This window comes from Chiloscyllium plagiosum, unplaced genomic scaffold (assembly GCF_037043375.1).
Source record: "Chiloscyllium plagiosum isolate Xiang-an unplaced genomic scaffold, Cpla_swu_hap1 HiC_scaffold_18, whole genome shotgun sequence".
In the NCBI taxonomy this organism is placed as follows: Eukaryota; Metazoa; Chordata; class Chondrichthyes; order Orectolobiformes; family Hemiscylliidae; genus Chiloscyllium; species Chiloscyllium plagiosum.
Genome location: NW_028270156.1, coordinates 19,385,987 through 19,404,787, shown reverse-complemented (window position 1 = coordinate 19,404,787; position 18,801 = coordinate 19,385,987). Strand labels below are relative to the sequence as shown.

At 44.6% G+C, this 18,801-nt stretch overlaps 1 protein-coding gene across 8 annotated transcripts in view; it reads right to left on the bottom strand.

The window, feature by feature from the left end:
- Positions 1–18,801, bottom strand: part of LOC122557667 (leucine-rich repeat-containing protein 4C) — a 998,121-nt gene that overhangs the window by 863,517 nt on the left and 115,803 nt on the right. The window lies entirely within an intron of this gene.

Sequence of the window (18,801 nt, the reverse complement as noted above, 5' to 3'; positions counted from 1 at the left end):
GGACATGGAGGTCCTGGGCCTCCTTCACTGCCGCTCCCTCACCACCCGATGCCTGGAGGAAGAACACCTCATCTTCTGCCTCGGAACACTTCAACCCCAGGGCATCAATGTGGACTTTCACCAGTTTCTCATTTCTCCTTCGCCCACCTCACCCCAGTTCCAAGCTTCCGGCTCAGCACTGTCCCCATGGCTTGTCCTACCTGCCTATCTTCCTTTCCATCTATCCACTCCAACCTCCTCTCTGACCTATCACCTTCATCCCCACCCTCATTCACTCATTGTACTCTTTGCTACCTTCCCCACCCTCCTCTCTGACCTATCACCTCCATCCCCACCCCCATTCACCTATTGTACTCTATGCTACTTTCTCCCCACCCCCACCCTCCTCTCATTTATCTCTCCACTCTGCAGGCACTCTGCCTCTATTCCTGATGAACGGCTTTTGCCTGAAACATCGATTTTCCTGCTCCTCGGATGCTGCCTGAACTGCTGTGCTTTTCCAGCACCACTCTAATCTAGAATCTGGTTTCCATCACCTGCAGTCCTTGTTTTTAACCTAGTTGACATTACAGTTATCTTAAGTCTATCAAAGTGTTAGAAAAAGAGATTTTTCTCAGCTCTGAGTACTGTACAAGGCGTACTTTGGGATAAATGGGATTACATTTCTACTGTGTGTTTCAAAATATTGAAAGACCTACTGTGCGTAAATAGTTTAGTCTATTCTAAATTATTTCATTTCTTTATCTTAATAACTTTGGCTTTATTGTTGAAAATAAATCTGTAACATTGAGTACTTATGTCTCAGTGAGAGACCAACTCATTAAAACCTAAACAAAACAAAGTATGCTCTGTCAGGCTAGATTTCAGTCTGGGATCTGATTTGTTCAATAATAACATCAGCTAGGACCATAACTTGAGAAAGACATGCCTTTGGGAACTGTAGGTGAATTGAATGTCCAGCAGCCCTGTTGTCCTAACAGCATTGGAAGACAGAAATGGCCACTCATGGGACTACAAGCAGACCCTGAGGAGGACAAAAATGTCTCCTTTCAGGTAAGTTCAGACATTTTGATCGGGCAGTGACTGGAGACTTCAGTGAGGTTGGTTCGGAGTTGGGTTTTGACAACTGTGGAGTGTGGGGAACAAAAGGGGGGCAAACCATCTTAGGAAAGCGAGAGGGCACAGTGAGCCCTACATGTAAGGCAACACACCAGCCCACCTCCCTTTGCTACCAAGAGCAGCACATCAAAGCTATTTGAGCTTTTCAAAGATTTTCCACCTTCCCCAGTTCGGTGACATATAACAGCAGCATCAGTTCAAGGGGCTTAAGTGGCAGATAATTGTCCACTGAAGGACACGGTGGCTCAGTGGTTAGCACTGCTGCTTCGCAGTGCCAGGGACCAGGGTTCAATTCCAGCCTCGGGCAACTGTCTGTGTGGAGTTTGCACATTCTCCCCGTGTCTGCATGGGTTTCTTCTAGGTGCTTTGGTTTCCTACCACAGTCCAAAGATGTGCAGGTTAGGTGAATTGGCTGTGCTAAATTGCCCATAGTGTTCAGGGATTTGTAGATTAGGTGCATTAGTCAGGGATAAATATAGAGTAGGGGAATGGGTCTGGGTGGGTTACTCTTCAGAGGGTCAGTGTGGACTTGTTGGGTTGAAAGCCCTATTTCCATATCGTAGGGATTCCATGATTCTATGACCACAATAGATCTTCAATGGGCTAGCAAGCTGCATGACGCCTATCAATCCTCCATAGTATGCAGGACAAGTAGAGAGTGGGTGAGGATTCAGCACACCTGTAGACAGTTTAGATGCATAACATTACAACTGGATATTGGCAGACTCAGTAAGTGGGCAAAAATGTGGGAGATGGAATTCAAAATAAGCAAATGTGAAGTGACCCAGTTGGACTCAAATGGTACTTTCGAATAGTGTGAAGTTAAATTCAGTGGAGGTTAGCTGAGTTCAGATGCATAGATCTTTAAAATGTTATGCAGGAAGTATCAAGAAAGCTAATAATATATTGGCCTTTATATCTAGAGAACCAGAGTACAAGGATGTAGAAGTTACGCTGCAGTGCAAAACCCTGATTGGACCCCAACTGGAGGACTCCGAGTAGATCGGGGCGCCACACCATAGGAAGGATTTTGGCCTTGCAGGATGATATCTGGACTTCAGGGATTAAGTTATGAGGAGACAGTACATAAATTAGCCCTTTTCTCAGTAGAAGTTTGCAAGTTAAGTGGTGACCTGATTCAAGTCTTTGAGATATCAACAGGAAAAGAGAGGGTAGATGAAGATAAAGTGTTTCCACTGGTTGGGCATTTTAGAACGAGGGGTATTGTCTGAGAATTAGGGCCTGACCATTCCAGAGGGATGTTAGAAAGCACTTCTGTATACAAAAAGTAGTAGATGTTTGGAACTCTCTTTCACATACAGCAGTGAATGCTGGAGCAGTTGTTAATTTTAAACCTTAGATAGTTAAATTGCTGTTAAGCAAAAATATTGAGGGATATGGGCCAAAGACAGGTATATGTAATTAGATTAGATTTAGATTTAGATTCAGTTTAGGTTTTATTGTTAAGTGTACTCAAGTACAGGGATACAGGAGTACAGTGAAAAGTGTATAATGTGGCAATTCCCTGAACCATCTTAGGTATAAGGTACCTAGGTACAAAAATAGAAAAATAAAGAGATAAGTTAAAAAGTTCAACACAACAGCTCTTCTTATTTGAAAGTAGGAAAGTAAAGAAATAAAGTTAAAAGTTAAACATTGCAGTCGTTTTTTTAAGCCATGGTCCTGCAGACACTCCACAGATTGGGCCACAGATCAGCAATGATCTCACTGAATGTTGGAACAGACTCAGGGGGCTGAATGGGTAAAAACAAGGACTGCACATGCTGGAAACCAGAATCTAGATTAGAGTGGTGTTGGAAAAGCACAGCAGGTCAGGCAGCATCTGAGGACCAGGAAAATCGACGTTTCGGGCAAAAGCCCTACATCAGGAATAGAGGCAGGGAGCCTGCAGAGTGGAGAGATAAATGAGAGGAGGGTGAGGGTGGGGAGAAAGTAGCATACAGTACAATAGGTGAATGGGGGTGGGGATGGAGGTGATATGTCAGAGAGGAGTGCAGAGTGGATAGGTGGAAAGAAAGATAGGCAGGTAGGATAGGTCATGAGGGCAGTGCTGAGCTAGAAGGTTGGAGCTGGGGTGAGGTGGGGGAAGGGGAAATGAGGGAACTGGTGAAATCCACATTGATGCCATGGGGTTGAAGTGTTCCGAGGCAGAAGATGAGGCGTTCTTCCTCCAGGCGTCTAGTGGTGAGGGAGGGTAGCAAAGAGTACAATATTGGATGCTGCCTGAATTGCTGTGCTCTTCCAGCACCACTGATCCAGAATCTGGTTTCCAGCATTTGCAGTTATTGTTTTTACCTCATTGATTTTAACCCTACTGCGAATCCTCTTCAAGGATGCCTGCCTTAAAGAAGTTTTCCTCCTCTCTCTACAAGAATCTCAGGGAGTCCGTCTCCCACTGCAACTCCCAGGTCATTTCCTCTGCCCTGAAGCTCTTCAACCATGTCCTGAAACAAACTCGCTATCACAGCCACATTTGCTTCCTCAGTGCCTGTCTCCGTAACCAACTCATCCCACACGGACTCCGGACCACCTTTAAACCAGCAGAGTTCGGACCCGAACAGGACAAACAGTACAGACTACAGATTCAAAAACACCAGCAACAGTTCTCCTTCAAGATCCTCCGCTCCACGCTCGCAGCAATGCGCCGACACCTAACCTCTCTACAGTCTGCCCTGCCTCAGCTGAGGGCCACACTCTCTCAGAATTGCAAAGGACCCACTCTGTACTACATCCTCAGGAGAATTCATACTCTCAACATACAGTATTTCAATTCCATCTCAAACATCAAAAACTGTAAGTACAACAAACTTTTATCCACCCACCTCCATAACCAGCGCTCCTCAAACATTCCAGAAGATTCCCCTGGCCTCGGAAACGCCATTAGCCATCCGGCTGATGCAGCTACTACCCCCACGCTAATTGATGATGTCACTTCCGCCCCCATCATGGCCGCTCCCACAGCCACTTCCGGCCCTCACATCATCGCCGATGCCACACGCTCAGTGACTTCCGCCACCCCTACTGCCGTGTCTGCCACCACTTCCGCCCCCACCAGCGCCACTCACCTGCATTCTGCTGACACGCCCCCCATAGACCCCACTGTCACTATCCCCACCCTCCAGAACCCCGAGGGGAACACTACCCCTGCTCATGCCTCCACCCCCATTCCCCCCACCATCACACCCACTCCAGGTACTGGCTCCGACCCCACTTCCAGCTCCACACCCACACCAGATCCCAGCTCCCAGCCCTGCCGAGTTTTCACCATCCAGACCTCCCACTCACTGAGGACGAGCGATCAGTCCTCAGCAAAGGACTCAAATTCATCCCCCTCCGTCCGCGCATCAATGAATTTAATACACGCCGTGACATCGAACACTTCTTCCGTCGCCTCCACCATCGAGCTTACTTTCACAATCAGGACTCCCGCCCACCTTCCGAGGGCCCCTTCGCCCACCTCCAACACACTGCATCCACCTGGACACCCCGCGCTGGCCTATTACATCTTCATTTCCAACTGCCGCCGGGACATTAACCGCCTCAACCTGTCGACCCCCCTCCCCCACTCCAACCTTTCACCCTCACAACGCGCAGCCCTCCAATCCGTCTGCTCTAATCCCAACCTCATCATTAAGCCAGCGGATAAAGAGGGCGCAGTGGTAGTCTGGCGCACTGACCTCTACACCGCTGAAGCCAAACGTCAACTCGAGGACACCTCTTCCTACTGCCCCCTCGACCATGACTCCACCCCCCATCACCAAACCATCATCTCCCAGACCATTCAGAACCTCATCACCTCAGGAGATCGCCCACCCACAGCTTCCAACCTCATAGTCCGGGAACCCCGCACTGCCCGATTCTACCTCCTTCCCAAGATCCACAAGCCTGACCACCCTGGCCGACCCATTGTCTCAGCATGCTCCTGCCCCACTGAACTCATCTCTACCTACCCCGACACTGTCCTATCCCCCCTAGTTCAGGAACTCCCCACATACGTTCGAGACACCACCCACGCCCTCCACCTCCTCCAAGACTTCCGTTTCCCCGGCTCCCAATGCCTCATCTTCACCATGGATATCCAATCCCTCTACACCACAATCCGCCATGACCAGGGCCTCCAAGCCCTCTGTTTTTTCCTCTCCAGGCGTCCCCAACAGTACCCTTCCACCGACACTCTCATTCGTTTGGCCGAACTGGTACTCACCCTTAACAATTTCTCCTTTGAATCCTCCCACTTCCTCCAGACCAAAGGGGTATCCATGGGCACACGTATGGGCCCCAATTATGTCTGTCTCTTTGTTGGTTACGTAGAACAGTTGATCTTCCGTAATTACACTGGCACCACTCCCCACTTCTTCCTCCGCTACATTGATGACTGCATTGGCGCAACCTCGTGCTCCCGCGAGGAGGTTGAGCAATTCATCAACTTCACCAACACATTCCACCCTGACCTTAAATTTACCTGGACCATCTCTGACACCTCCCTCCCCTTCCTGGACCTCTCCATCTCCATTAGTGACGACCGACTTGACACTGACATTTTTTACAAACCCACCGACTCCCACAGCTACCTGGATTACACCTCTTCCCATCCTATCTCTTGCAAAAATGCTATCCCGTATTCCCAATTCCTCCGCCATATCTGCTCCCAGGAGGACCAGTTCCACCACAGAACACACCAGATGGCCTCCTTCTTTAGAGACCGCAATTTCCCTTCCCACGTGGTTAAAGATGCCCTCCAACGCATCTCGTCCACATCCCGCACCTCCGCCCTCAGACCCCACCCCTCCAACTGTAACAAGGACAGACGCCCCTGGTGCTCACCTTCCACCCTACAAACCTTCGCATAAACCAAATCATTCGCCGACATTTCCACCACCTCCAAAAAGACCCCACCACCAGGGATATATTTCCCTCACCACCCCTTTCCGCCTTCCGCAAAGACCGTTCCCTCCGTGACTACCTGGTCAGGTCCACGCCCCCCTACAACCCACCCTCCCATCCTGGCACTTTCCCCTGCCACCGCAGGAACTGTAAAACCTGTGCCCACACCTCTTCCCTCACCTCTATCCAAGGCCCTAAAGGAGCCTTCCACATCCATCAAAGTTTTACCTGCACATCCACCAATATCATTTATTGTATCCGTTGCTCCTGATGCGGTCTCCTCTACATTGGGGAGACTGGGCGCCTCCTAGCAGAGCACTTTAGGGAACATCTCCGAGACACCCGCACCAATCAACCAAACCGCCCCGTGGCCCAACGTTTCAACTCCCCCTCTCACTCTGCCGAGGACATGGAGGTCCTTGGCCTCCTTCACCGCCGCTCCCTCACCACCAGACGCCTGGAGGAAGAACGCCTCATCTTCCGCCTCGGAACACTTCAACCCCAGGGCATCAATGTGGACTTCAACAGCTTCCTCATTTCCCCTTCCCCCACCTCATCCTAGTTTCAAACTTCCAGCTCTGCACTGTCCCCTTGACTTGTCCGGACTTGTCCGACCTGCCTAGCTCCTTTTCCACCTATCCACTCCACCCTCTCCTCCCTGACCTATCACCTTCATCTCCTCCCCCACTCACCCATTGTACTCTATGCTACTCTCTCCCCACCCCCACCCTCCCCTAGCTTATCTCTCCACGCTTCAGGCTCTCTGCCTTTATTCCTGATGAAGGGCTTTTGCCCGAAACGTCGATTTCGCTGCTTGTTGGATGCTGCCTGAATTGCTGTGCTCTTTCAGCACCACTGATCCTGAGTACAATATAGTCTACCCTCCCTCACCACCCAATGTCTGGAGGAAGAGTACTACCTTCTCCCACCCTCCTCTCTGACCTATCACCTCCATCCCCACCCCCATTCACCTATTGTACTCTATGCTACTTTCTCCCCACCCCCACCCCCTTCTCATTTATCTCTCCACCCTGCAGGCTGCCTGCCTCTATTCCTGATGAAGGGCTTTTGCCTGAAACATCGATTTTCCTACTCCTCGGATGCTGCCTGACCTGCTGTGCTTTTCCAGCACCACTCTAATCTAGACTCGGGGGCTGAATGGCCTACTCTTGTTCCTATATTCCTATGAGTTTATTTAGCCAACCCTAATACACTGGTAGGTAGGTATAAAACTATTTATAGGAAAACTGCTGCATTTAAAGCAATAGAGAAATCAGGTCGACAGTGCACATTCAATGATTTAAAGTCAGACATTTGAAGGCAATTAGATTGGCTCATGATCTAAGGAAAAGGCATGTCTGAGAACTCTTTAAAACCACTCTACTGAATATCAGGGATGAAGGTCTGCACTGTTGCTGATGCAGCACAAACTATGGCAGCATTGTGTTATGTCACTCCATTTCATCACATTCCAGAAAATGTACAATTTTCAGCTGGTAAACTGTCATGTAAGTCGTTTTATCTGTGCAATAATGCATCTTTCAAAAGGTTAGCATTTAATCCTCTTTCTTGATTCAAAGACGGCATCCATTGCTGAGTTCTCTTGGTCTATTTCTCTGCCCCTTGAAGAAACAAAGCACTTACATTTTTTTTACATCTCAAAGGAAATACCTTCCTTTCAACACTCTGACAACTTCTCAAAGGATGATAACCTGCTCCCAAATACAACAGAATAAATGGTGTCTGGTTGAAAATGAAGGTCAGAATATTAAGGCTGTTACTGATTTGCCTTTTCTTGTCTACTGATAGATAGTGTTACTGTTCTCATGAAGGAGATGTCCAAAGAAAATAGCTGTGCAATGCATATTGTTATTCATGGCTCATCCGTTCAAACTGAAGCTATTTCTGAATGATCTGCATTGTTTATTTGCTAAACTCACCATCCATTTTCTCCTGCAGACAGGCATAAGGACACAAGTTATTGGGATTTAGCATTTTAACATTTCTGTCTACCTCTCTGTTTCATTCCTGATCAATAAAACTAACATGCTAACCATATTTCATCATTAAACATGACACTGCCTGGGAATTCCCTTTTCAGGATTGTGGACACTGAATAGCACTGTTCCTCAAATCAAAGGGCAGGGTCATTAATCTGGCATTTTTGCAGAGAGAGCATTCTATGATTGGGTAGACAGCATGGAAGTGCAATGAAAATTGTGTTCAAAACAAATGTTGCTTTGTTGAAAAATGACTGAGTGAACTGTGTATTGCATGTGCCAAAGAAAAATAGAACATTTGAAAGGCCCATTTGTTCTTCTGAATTTGCCAAAAAGACAACAAAAACATTCTGAAGATGAGCATGATATCTTGATAGTCCCACTTTATGCTTCTTTTCCTCTCCTCACATCAATGTAAAGTTTCCTATCTGGTTCAGAAAAATAGTAATATTGAAAAATGGGCACCAAGGATCTTTGCCCAGATTTTCTGAGGCATGGCAATCTCCCACAGATTGTCACACTTCTCTGCTTTCTTGTAAACAAAGAGCTCCTCATTTCTATTCAATCAAGCATCCTTCAGAAATGCAGATTAATACTTCCATTCTGATAGGTCCCTCAGAGGACAGTGAGGGGAAGCCAAATTATGTTCCCTTTTGCTCAGCAGTCAACTGCTGTATATCCAGCAACATAGACAGCCATGTTGACAGCTTCTGGGAGACAATACGTACACAGGGTGCCAGGATGGTAATGGTGAGAAGGGCATAAGGTTAGGGCATTAGATATATAGAGTGCCAAGTGGCTTAGGTGTTATTAAATAGGGTACCAGGGCAGAGGGTGATATGGGAGTCAGGTAAACGATAGGTAGTTTTTTTTTAGTTCATTCAGGGGATTAGGGCATCACTGGCTAGGCCAGCACTTATTGTACATCCCGAATTGCCCAGAAAGCAGTTAAGAGTCAATCACATTGCATTGGGTCTGGAGTCACGTGTAGGCCAGACCAGCTAAGAATGACAGTTTCATTCTCGAAAGGGCATTAATATTTTTCCCAGCAATCAATTCATGGCCATCATTAGATTCTTAATTCCAGATTGTTTTAAACTTTATTGAATTCAAATTCTACCATCGTTCATGGCAGGGTATGAACCCGAGTCCCAGAACATTCTCTGGGTTTCCAGATTAATAGTCCAGCAATAGTACCACTTGGCCAGTGGGGTGGATGGTAGTTAATGATCCATAAAACACTTCTATCATTTCATTCTAACTCATGTTTTTAGTCCCCCGCAGGGCTGTCAAACATTCTCAAAGAGGTGGTCCTAGCATGGCTGCCTCACAGCACCAGGGTCCCAGGTTTGATTCCAGCCTTGGACAACTGTCTGTGTGGAGTTTGCACATTCTCCCCATGTCTGTGTGGGTTTCCTCCGGGTGCTCCGGTTTCCTCCCAGAGTCCAAAGATGTGCGGGTCAGGTGAATTGGCCATGCTAAATTGCCCATAGTGTTAGGTGCATTAGTCAGAGGGAAATGGGTCTGGGTGGGTTACTCTTCAAGAGGGTCGGTGTGGACTAGTTGGGCCACACTGTAGGGAATCTAATCTAATCCAATCATAAATTCTCAGAGAAGGTCATTCACTCACATGGCATGTGCACCATCACCAGACTAATGAGGACGATGCACCAACCCAGATACTTCAGTAGAAATGGCAATAAAGATATTTGGTGTTGTATATATACCTTGCAAGGTTTGAAAGGGTTAACACTTGACTGAGTGAAATACAAGGTTAATTGGTGCATACCCATTTGGAAGATATGGGTAGCAACATGCAGAACTGTTGGGTATTTGCTCGGTGATTTGTACAGCGCAAGGGAGGAAAACCAAACAGTGCAGTCGGACGTGGAAGTGTAGTGTAAGTGCCAGTTGACATGTGTCACTCCAAGCTCTGCTCACCCGGATGCTGCGACTGTTCGATGGTTGGGCAGATGGACCCTCACAATGATAAAGGTAGCCTGGGCAAAAGCGTGCATCGCTGCTGTGCCTTTGCCTCCCCATGGAATTGTCTGAGGAGCCTATGTATTTCACCTTTCCCTCCACCTGTACAAACAAACCCCAGCATTGTGCAAGCATGTGCAGAGTAAAGAACATGGGAGTTATAGTGGCAGAATGGTAATGCTGCTGGATTAATATTCCTAAGGCCGGAATTTATATTCACTGAATAATTCTGAATTTTAAAGACTGTCTCAGCGATGGTGACCAAACAACAATCATCAATTATTGTAAAAATACATCAGGCTCACTTTAGATAATGAAAGCTACCACCCTTAACTGGTCTGGTACATGTGACTCCAGACCTACATGAATGTAATTCACTGTACAATTAAATGACCCAACAAGTTACTTAGTTCAAAGGTAAATCCTGTGAATGAGCAAAAAAAAACTTTTAGGAATAGGCAATGAATATTGGGCTTGCCAGTGGCACCCACATCCCATGAAAAATTCCAGGCTTCCTGGCTCATGTACAGACACACAAAAGGAACAAGAGTAAGCCATTTGGCCATTTGAGTCTGCTCTGGCATTGAGGAATGGGTAATAAAGATTGGACAATCAGCGAAACCCTCATCCCATGAAGGAATTTTTAAAAATCACCTGAAGCGCCAGCAGAGCACACATCTCTACCAGTCACAGCAGCTGTTTAATAACATATGGTATCGGAATGTGGCATATTAATTGGCAAGTGATGGACTTCCTCAAAGTTTAGGCAAAATGGGAAATGACCCTTAATTAAGCCAACCCCACTCTGAAATAAGTTTGGTTAGTTTCCTCTCAAGGACCCCCACATCCTTAAGTATGGTGATTAGGACTGAGCACAATACTCTAGTTCTAGAAGAGCTCTAGCAATTGTTAGGTGAATTGGCCACTCTAAATTGCCCAGCGTTAGGTGCATTAGTCAGGGTAAATGTAGGGGAATGGGTCTGGGTGGGTTACTCTGCGGAAGGTTTGTGTAGACTTGTTGGGCCGAAGGCCTATAGGGGATCTAATCTAAACCTCCTGTCCAGAATATCGGTACCCTTTCAGGTCAGGTGCAACCCGTCCTCCTTATACAGGTCCCATCCACCCCAGAAGGTATCCCAATGATACACGTATCTTATGCCCTCCCTCCTACTCCAGCCCTTGCAGCCACGTGTTTATCTGCACCTGCTCTCTGTTCCTAGCCTCACTAGCACGTGGCACCAGTAGCAACCCTGGGATTACTACTCTGCTCATCCTGCCGTTTAGCTTCAAATCTAATTCCTGATATTCACTTTTCAGGTCCTCCTCCCTTACCCTACTTATGTCATACTTTGTACCGATGTATACCATGACTTCTGGCTGCTCAACCTCTCCCTTAAGAATCTTGTAGACTCGATCTGATATATCCTCGACCCTAGCACTTGGGAGGTAACATACCATCTGGGAGCCTTGTTCGCGACCACAGGATCTCCTGTCTGTTCCTCTAACCATTGAATCTCCTGTCACTATCGCTCCCCTATTTTCCCCCCTTCCCTTCTGAGACACAGAGTCATGCTCAGTGCCAGAGACCTGGCTGCTGAGGCTTTCCCTTGGTTGGTCGTCCTGTCCAACAGGGGAACTCGGCTGTATGGTTACAGAATAGATTGGAAAACAGAGGGTGGTAGTTGATGGAAAATATTCACCTGGAGCTCTGTGACCAATGGTGTTCTACAGGGACCTCTGATCTTTGTGATTTTTATAAATGACTTGGCTGAGGAAGGTGGAAGGATGGATTTGTAAGTTTGTCGATGACAAAAAGGTTGGTGGAGTTGTGGTGAGTGTGGAGGGCTGTTGTAGGTTGTAACAGGATGTTGACAGGACGCAGAGCTGGGCTGAGAAGTGGCAGGTGGAGTTCAACCTGGAAAAGTGTAAAGTGATTTATTTTGGAAGGTCGAATTTGAAAGCAGATTACCAGGATAAACACAGGATTCCTGGTGGTGTGGAGGAATTGAGGGACCTTGGGGTCCATATCCATAGATACCTCAAAATTGTCACTTAAGTTGATAGGATTGTTAATAAGGCATATGGTGTGTTGGCTTTCATTGCAGGGAGTTTGAGCTTAAGAGCTACAAGGATATGCTGCAGCTCTATAAAGCTCTAGTTAGACCACATTTGGATATTGTGTTCACTTCTGGTTGCCTTATTATAGGGAAGGATATGGAAGCTTGAGAAAGGGTGCAGAGGAGATTTACTAGGATGCTACCTAGACTGGAGGACATGTCTTATGAAGAAAGGTTGAGGGAGCTAGGGTTTTTGTCACTGGACTGAAGAAGGATGAGAGGTGACATGATAGAGGTGTACAAGATGATTAAAGGCATAGAGTGGATTGCCAGAGATGTTTTCCCAGGGCGGAAATGGCTATTATGAGGGGGCATAATTTTAAAGTGATTGGTGGAAGGTTTAGGGGAGATGTCGGAGGTAGGTTCTTGACACACAGTGGTGGGTGCGTGGAATGCACTGCCAGCAGTGCTAGTAGAGTCAGCTATATTAGGGACATTTAAAAGACTCTTGGAAAGGCACAGGGATGAGAGTAAAATGTAGGATATATAGGTTAATTTGATCTTAGAGTAGGATAAAAGGTCAGTACAGTATTGAGGAACCTAAGCGCCTGTACCATGCTGTGCTATTCTATGTTACATGTTCTGGCACAACCAGGATTGCATAAGGGTTTAGCATAACTTGTCTATCTTTGTGCTCATTAACTTGAATTGAGAATCGTAAGCCTATGCTTTGCTGACTGGTCTCTGAATGCATTTTCCCAACTTCAAAGGTCAATGCACATGCATCCCCATTTCTTTCCATTTCTGGACACGCTTTCGAATTGTGTCAATGAGTCAACATCGCCCCTTCTTATTCCTTCTGCCAAAATATATCGCCTCACACTTCTCTGTATTAAATTCCATCTGTCACTTGTCTGCCCATTCCACGAGTCTATTTATATTCTGTCACAGTCATTTAGCATCATCTTTACAGTTAGCCATTCATCCAAGATTGGCCTCGTGGATAAATTTTAAAACTTTACTTCTTCATCGCCATATTTGACAAACAATTATTAACCACAATCTGCATTTGTTTAATTTGGAATATGGAACCATGATGTCCTACAGTGGCTCTGTTAAAAATATATCTCTGAAATAGATGCCTGCATGATTCTACTTCCTAAATACGAGAGTAGATTATTAGTAGCATAAAGTGACAAACTGCTGCACGGGTATCATTCTCCGACAATCTTAATTAAACAAATGCCAAATGTAAAAAAAAAATTACAATGGACGAATAGTTTCATCATTCAATTACCAAAATATTGCAAACTCCTTCCAGGTGGAAATCCACTAAACAATTGAACTGTAACTGCATTATCTAAATTCCATTGCTTCATTTATCATAGTCAGGAAACTATCTTCCAACATTTCGGATTCCAATTATGTTGCACACCAGATCAATAATCAGGTATAAAATCAGCTTTCTATAAAAACACTTCAATAAAATTATACTGTACATGTTCTACCATCTAACCAGGAACTCCCCTTAGAAAACAAGGCAGCATCATTTGAAGTATTTGCCCACAGTTGGGCAGACATGTTGCTCTCTCTCCAAAGATCCAACCAAATCGAGTGAGCATTTCCGTTACCCACAGGATTTTGGTTCTGCCTGGGGTTTTGTCAAATATAATACACATTTGCAAGTCATAAGTATAGAAAAGGCAATCATATTTTTAAAGGCCTGTGATTGAAGCAGTGTAAAATTATAATCATATTAATTTTAAGTAATTGTTAATTATTGCCAAGCATTTCATAATATTTCTGTTGGTTGTATTAATCTACTTGAAACTGCTTATGGTTCAGTTGCCACTGTGACTGACACATGTACTGTGATTTTCACTGAAGGGTAGCTTGGTTATGTAAATAAAACAGAAGAGAAGTGCCTTAGGAAGTGGTTTCCCACTGTGCTCGGTTAGCTTTCTGATACATTAACATGTGAGTTATAATGATGCACTAGTAGGAACCTTCTGCATACAGGACTATCCCACCTTTCTGTGTGAGACAGGACATATGTCAACAGACAGTTCCCAGGAGGAGACAGCAAGAAAATGGCATAGATTAACTTAAACCATTTTCCGCAATCTTACCACATCCGGAATCTTCAAAGCTTTTAAAAAGATTGATGGCGTAAACCTAGATTAAATTTTGCAGTAAAATCTACATTTCTGAGCAGTGACTTGTTTTTTTTTATATCCCATGCAAGTGAGCAAAGGGTTAACATCAGCAAGTTGCCAAACAAATTTGCTGCATGACAATAAATCTGAACAGTACGCTCCATAACAATTAAGATATAACCCCATTGCCCATGTGGTTACATCTAAATACATCATACCTGGCACGACACTGCAACAATTTCACAGATTACATCATCAATCAGGACGTCAAGTAAGGGCATGGAACACATTTTTTACTGTGGCCTTGTCACCGTGAGAACAGAAAGGTTTTTGAGAAGAAAAAGTCAAGGAAAGGCTTTGTAGCAGGAAAATGCTGCGGTCAGCTTTAATCTCGGACATAACATTTTGTTTTGCCATTCAGGAATAAGTCCAGTCGGATGTGCTTCACAAAATACGAAGACTAACATTTGAGAAACAGGCTGGTGCAGGTAAATGGCCCAAACCTATTTCTCTTTGCTCGGAGTTACATTAAAGTCATAAAGACAAATGTCAAGCGTGAAGTTAGGAAGGTAACTTTCTTCTGAAAATTGGGAAAATTGACTCAAAACAGCTTACTAATGAGAGAAAAATCAGGGTTTGCTGTTACTGATTCATTCTAATAATTTAGAGAACATAACAGCGCTTATTTTGGTTTTGACACATTTGTTGCTGGAGACCCTGTTTGTATCAGTTCAAAAGAATGTCCTCTGGACCCAATAGTTACTGATAAATTAAACATGAATTCATACCATTTATTTTTTTCTTTTTCTGCTTGCATTTTTCTGATGGAAAGACAAGAAGAGAAACATTAGAACCAAAGAGTTTGGAAAGGAAGTGAGTATGAAAGTGGTTCTCAAGCTGAGGTTTGCAGACACCTTTCAGGTTTGCTTGCAGAGTTGTCCCACAAGTGGGCAAACAAGAAGGCTAACATGGTGCAGAATAAGCAAATGAGAAGCAACCAGAGCAAAATGCTGCTCCCCCATTCTGCGCCCCCCCTCTTCTCCTGTTTTCCCTTTCTTGCTCTTCTGCAACCTCTAGGCTCCTGCTCTCTCCAGGCTTCTCTTCCCCAAGTAAGCCTGCACTTCTACTGCTTTCTCCATACTCAACACTCCTTGGGTTCCTATACTCTCTGAGCTCCTGCTCTTTACATGATTTGATTAGATTCCCTACAATATGGAAACATGCCCTTCGGCCCAACAAGTCCACACCGACCCTCTGAACAGTAACCCACCCAAACCCATTCCCTACATTTACCCCTGAATAATGCACCTAACACTATGGGCAATTTAGTTTGGCCAATTCACCTGACCTGCATATCTTTGGATTGTGGAAACCCACACAGAGAATGTGCAAACTCCACACAGACAGTCACCCGAGGCTGGAATCGAACCCACGTCCCTGGTGTTGTGAGGCAGCAGTGCTAACCACTGAGTCACCATGCCACCCTGCAAAAGTCATACTGACACTACAGTAAGAAGCAGTTACATCCATCTCACTGTTATTATTAATGAAATACCTGTTTCCTTAAAGTGATTATTAAAACACTCTTCACTTGCAGCAATTTCATGTTGACTTTTAGATTGTATTATAATCTAGACAGGGTTGATGGTTACTAATTCATTTGAAAAGGGTTTCTTCAACTAAAAACATTTGAAAACCACTGTTTTATCAAAAGAAATGTCCAACTAAGCGTGAGAGTGTTCATTCCTGATGAAGGGCTTTTGCCCGAGACATCGACTCTCCTGTTTCTCAGATGCTGCCTGACCTGCTGTGCTTTTCCAGCTCCGCACTCTCGACTCTAATCTCCAGCATCTGCAATCCTCACTTCCGCCTGTCCAATTAGGCAGTCAATGCGTGTAGAATTGGCAAATGCATTATGAAAATGTTGTGAAATTATAGTAATGGGATATCACCCTTACAAGAATAATAACCACTTCAAACAAAGTTCTCATTTTAAAGAGAGCTGAATTTTAAAAAAATATTTCAGCTAAATACTCAGACTTCCATGACTTCTAAAATTCAATTCAGTCACCTTGTCTCATAATGTATGGACTGCCAATTTTAAATAATAAATATGTATTTCACAGTTTTTGAGCATTGCTGGCTAGGAGCTCCAAGCAACTGGCATGGAGAAGGTGTAAGTGAGCTGCCTTCTTGAACCATAGCAATCCATGAGGAGTCAGTACACCCACAGTGTTGTTAAAAAGGGAAGTTGACCCAGTGATTGTGAAGGAACAATTCACCCAGCTTATTCTAGGCTTGGGCAATGACCATGTTTTGAGGGAGTAGAAGGAGCTGATGGAAGTGCTCGATATTGTTAAACTGAGCCTTATCTCGACTTTCTAGCCTCCAACTGTTATATGCATTGTTCACCTGATAGCTCAAAAATGTCTGTCAAATGAACTCCAATTATATAACTTGTTTAATTAGAAATAGCTTTTAATTTTGGTTTGTAAATACCACCTCATATTTATGTTGACTTTATTCTGCTCCATAGATGAGCTGTTGCAGAAAACAGTTAATAAAAGTCTGCTCTCATGAACTTATTTTGTTGCACTTTTCCTCTCTATTTTGTGATCAATGCTGCAAACCAGTTTTAATACCTGCTGGTACCTAATTGCACTGTCAGGTTCAGTTGTACTCATTTGAGGTAATGTGTGTAATAACATGCCACAAGCTCAAACTCTGGAAGGCTGTAATGTTTTACAATGTTAATGCTTGTTATAAAGCTGAGATTTGGGTGGCACAGTGGTTCAGAGGTTAGCACTGCTGCCTCACAGCACCAGAGACCTGGGCTCGATTCCAGCCTCAGGCAACTTTCTATATGGAATTTGCACAATCTCCCCTTGCCTGCATAGGCCTCCCCTGGGTGCTCCGGTTTCCTCCCACAGTCCAAAGATGTGCAGGTTAGGTAGATTGACCATGCTAAATTGCCCCACAGTGTCCAGAGATGTGTGGGCTAGGTGGACTTGCCATGGGGAAAATGCAGGGTTAGAGGGATAGGATGGGTTAAGGTGGGGTGGGGGGTCTAGGTGAGAATAGAATACCCTACAGTGTGGAAACAGGCCATTCGGCCCAACAAGTCCACACCGACCCTTTGAAGAGTAATCTTCCTAGACCCATTCCCCTATTACTCTACATTTACGCCTGACTAATGGACCTAACCTACACATTCCTGAACACTCTGGGCAATTTAGCATGGCCAATTCCCCTAACTTGCAAGTCTTTGGATTTGAGGAGGAAACCGGAGCACCCGAAGGAAACCCACACAGACACGGGGACAATGTGCAACCTCCACACAGACAATCACCCGAGGCTGGACTCAAGTTCGGATCCTTGGCAACAGTGCTACCCACTGAGAAACCATGCTGCTGTGGGAGGGTCAGTGTAGACTCAATGGGCCAAATGGCCTGCTTTCACACTGTAGATATTTTATGATTTCCGAATTTCATTCCAAGAATTGCACATGATGATGTTTCAACTTTCCACCAATACTAAATAATGGTAAAAATACCTACTAGCTTACCTGTTGATTTAACAGGACCATTTTCCGTACTACTGGTGTGTTTAAATGTTAGCCCTCTGGATTTGGAATTCAGGACCCACGTATCATGTTCCAAACAGGAAAAGGTGTTTCCAAGGTTCTCCCTCACATTAGCATGAGTACAATATAACATACCATTCAATTCTTTCTTAAATAAGATTTATTTTTTCCCAGTCTAAAATCCTTTGGGTTATTCATCATTATTTATGGAGCCCTTTATTACCATTTCTTAGCTTTCTATCACTCGTAATGACATAGAATTATCAGATATTTCATATTCTGTTTCTCAGTACTACACAAACTATTAAAAAACAACTGTGGAATTTGGGTGAAAATGCCTAAGTTGGGTATAACAGTGCTAATAAAGCAAAATCGCTTTCATTCTTGAGTTATTAAATCACTTCCAAACATATATTTTACTGAAAAACTACTTGTTAATTGATATTTTTCAAGGATGTGCACATCACTGGCTCAACCAACCGCATTTGTCCCTGAGTAGGTGTGGTTAGCCACTTCTGAAATCCGAGAGCTCTTGTGTTGAAGGTACACTAATTGGGCTGTGTGGAAAGGAGCCCCACAATCTTGATCTAGTGACAATTAAGGAACAATGATATTGTTCAAAGTCAGCTTGGTGTGTTTGACTTCGAGGGGACCTTGCGGGTGACAGTACATTTTTCATAAATGTGGCAACTCTTGAGGAGGAACAGCAATTTACTGAAAGTGAATGTGTTTCTGTTTGATGTGGGAAAAGGGGAAGAATTCAAAATTTGTGTTGCCATGAAGCATCTGAAAAAATGCTTGGCACTCATTAAATTCAGTTTTAGGTGTTAGATTTTGAATTGGAAAGTCCTGCTAGTTCACCATGCATAATATTGAAACATTCAATGTCAACAGTGTCAGTACAGGTTCTTCCAATATTTTCACCATCTGTAAAATGGATCATTAAAACTTCTTGACAACACTGGTATTTACATTATGAACTAAAATCCAAAGAATAT